This window comes from Zeus faber, assembly GCF_960531495.2.
Source record: "Zeus faber genome assembly, chromosome: 2".
In the NCBI taxonomy this organism is placed as follows: domain Eukaryota; kingdom Metazoa; phylum Chordata; class Actinopteri; order Zeiformes; family Zeidae; genus Zeus; species Zeus faber.
This window is the reverse complement of record NC_137189.1, coordinates 12,119,283-12,123,089: the sequence shown is the minus strand read 5'-3', so window position 1 is coordinate 12,123,089 and position 3,807 is coordinate 12,119,283.

The following is a 3,807-nucleotide window of genomic DNA, read 5'->3' as shown; positions in this document are numbered from 1 at the left end:
GCGTCTGCCTAATGGTAAACAACCGCTGGTGTAACGCCAACAACACCAAATTCCTCTCCCACTCCTGCTCGCCGAACCTGGAACAGCTGACCATACTATGCCGTCCATTTTATCTCCCCCGGGAATTCAGCACGGTCATCATTACAGCCGTTTATATCCCACCGCAAGCGGACACCGACGCAGCTCTGTCGGTTCTGTACGATGTGTTGTGCGGATTTCAGAACAGACATCCCGACGCGGCTGTGGTGGTGACTGGGGACTTTAACAGGGCCAACCTGAAAAAAGTTCTGCCGAATTTCCACCAACACATCACGTGTGCCACCAGGGGAGACAGAACTCTGGACCATTGTTACACTCCTTACAAGAACGGATACAAGCCCGTGTCGCTTCCTGCTTTCGGGAAATCAGATCACGCCGCGATCTCGCTGCTTCCTGTTTACAGGCCTCTGATCGCGCGGGATCTGGTGATGACGAGGGAAGTGAAGCGGTGGACGGACCAATCAGAGGCTGCGCTTCAGGACGCTCTGACTGACGTAGACTGGGACATGTTCCGAGCGAGTTCAAGTGACGTCAGCGAGTTTACGGAGGTTGTAGTGAGTTTTGTGGCTACGCTCGCGGATGAAATCGTTCCTACGGTGAAAGTTCGGATATTTCCAAACCAGAAACCATGGGTTGATAAATCCATCCGCTGCGCTCTGAATGCTCGCACGGCCGCTTACAACGACGGACTTGTATCTGGCAACATGGACAACTACAAAGCGGCGTCGTACAATCTGCGGAGGGCGGTGAGGGACGCTAAACGGACGTACAGAGACACCGTGGAGCTGCAGATGGAGCGGGGGGACACAAGACGCTTGTGGGAGGGGCTGCGAACAATAACTAACTACAAGAGCAGCTCCTCCCCAGCCACGAGTGTGGACGCCTCCCTGGCCGACCAACTGAACTCCTTTTATGCGCGGTTCGAGTCTGGCAGCAGCACCGCTAGCTCGCCGGCTAATTGGAGTTACACCGCTGGGGACGAGCGCGCACTCTCAGTGTCCGTGCACGAGGTCAGGAGGGCTTTGATGCGGGTGAACACCAGGAAAGCTGCGGGTCCAGACGGCATATCTGGGCGAGTACTGAAGACCTGTGCTAACCAGCTAGCTCCGGTGTTCACCACAATATTCAACATCTCCCTGGCTGAATCAGTGGTCCCATCCTGCTTCAAGAGGTCCACCGTCGTTCCTGTCCCGAAGATCGCCTCTCCAACCTGCCTGAATGACTACCGTCCGGTGGCCCTCACCTCGGTGGTCATGAAGTGTTTCGAGAGGCTGATTAAGGATTACATCTGCGCCTCCCTCCCCCGCACCTTGGACCCGTTGCAGTTCGCGTACCGGCAGAACAGATCCACGGATGACGCGGTCTCTCAGGTACTGCACACCACGCTCACGCACCTGGATGGCCAGAAGGGGGCCTATGTGAGAATGCTGTTCATTGATTATAGTTCAGCTTTCAACACCATAGTCCCCACCAGACTGGCTGTCAAGTTGTTGGAGCTAGGATTGAATGCTCCGCTGTGCACCTGGATCCTGGACTTCCTCACAGGCCGCCCCCAGGTGGTCAAGGTGGGGAAGTACATGTCAAGCTCCCTCACCCTGAATACAGGATCCCCCCAGGGCTGCGTCCTCAGCCCCCTACTGTACTCCCTGTACACACATGACTGTGTGGCCAGGTCCAGCTCCAACACCATCATCAAGTTTGCTGACGACACCGTGGTCGTGGGCCTGATCACCGACTGCGATGAGAAGGCCTACCGCGAGGAGGTGGCTGACCTGTCACTCTGGTGCCAGGACAACAGCCTCCACCTGAACGTCAGCAAAACCAAGGAGCTGATTGTGGACTTTAGGCGTGGATCACAATCGAGGACGCACGCGCCGTTGTGGATTAATGGGACTTCTGTCGATAGGGTGAGCAGCTTCAGATATCTGGGAGTCCACATCACTGAGGACTTAACATGGACTGTTCACACAGACACTCTGGTGAGAAAGGCGAGGCAGCGTCTCTACCACCTCAGGCAGCTGAGGAAATTCCGGGTCTCGGTGAGGATCCTCAAGTCCTTCTATTCTGGAGCAGTGGAGAGCATCCTGACAGGCAACATCACTGCCTGGTTTGGGAACTGTACTGCCCAGGACAGGCGGGCCCTGCAGAGGGTGGTGCGTTCAGCTGAACGTACCACTGGAACTACCCTCCCCCCCTTGCAGGAGTTATACACCAGGAGGTGTAGTAGCAGAGCCCGTAGGATCATGAAGGATCCTCATCACCCCAACAACGGACTGTTTCAGCTGCTGCGGTCAGGCAAGCGCCTCCGCAGTCACGCAGCGAGAACAGAGAGACTGAGACGGAGTTTCTTCCCTCAAGCCATCAGAACTGTCAACGCTGACCTCATCAGGGGTCCTAACTGAGCCATGCACTAGGCTCCACTACCTACTGTACTGTATGTAGCATACTGTACCGCATACTGTATCACTGTTCAGGGTTGTTCGTGATGCCGTATTGCTGCGCCGTACTGTTGTATACTGTGCTGTATTATCCCAAACACTACCTCACACTATTCACATTCACATGCCACTTTAATTCACATGCCACTTTAAATGCACATATCTGTATATACATAGCCATATTCCTTCAACCTATTCCATTTTATTTCAATTTATTTTTTATTGTATTTTATTCTATATATTTTTTAGAATTAGAATTACATTTCACTGCATATATGTATGGAAGTATGTATATGTATGTGACAAATAAAAATCTTGAATCTTGAATCTTGAATCTTATTCTATAAGTATTCCACTTACTGTATTACGTTTTAGGAGTCAGTTAGTCGGTCTATTAGAAAGTAATTTTCTACTTTTTATTTTATTTTATTTTAGTACTTTTTCCTAGGACTTCTTGTGTGCTATCACCGGGTGCGTTGCATTACATTTCACTGCATATATGTATGGAAGTATGTATATGTATGTGACAAATAAAAATCTTGAATCTTGAATCTTGAATCTTGAATTAGAAGCGGCATTGTGCAACTTGCTTTTTAAAACAATGCATGTAGCTTTAACTACTACTACCTATCTATCTCTAGATAGCTACCTAGCTATCTGTTTGAAACTATAATGTATAAACCTATATAAAGTTGTTTTTATATAGACTTATTATTTCAAGCTGAGTAGAATAAAGAAAAACGAAAGAATAATAAAATTGTCACTTCAGATCCATCATGCCATTTCCATGTTCCATGGGAATTTGAAACCAATCCCAGAATAAGCATGCTATAGCAGAAATTACGCCATAATCACCTCCCAAATAGATACAAACTGCTTGTAAACACAGCATTTAATTAGACGCTTCGCACTCATAAACTCTTTTTGTCAAATCTCACCACCAGACAAACACCTATTAACCACTCTCCTAGGGCACCCAATACAAACCAACACATAGGCACACAGGTACAAGTCAAAAGACACATTCACACACACACACCCACACACACACACACACACACACACACACACACACACACACACATATATATATATATATATATATGTATGTATATATATAGCAAACAAAGGCGGATGTGCGGTAATTTAATAAGACACGGATAGATAGATAGATCGCATAAAACTATCTGGGACACACGTTCGTATCGTATCGCGTTGGGAAAAATAATACGATACCCGAGGAGGAGGAAGGTACAGAGGGAGTAATGAAGGGAGTCATAAAATAATAACAAGAAAAAGAGATGGGAGGAGTAAAGGGGTGGAGAGGGAG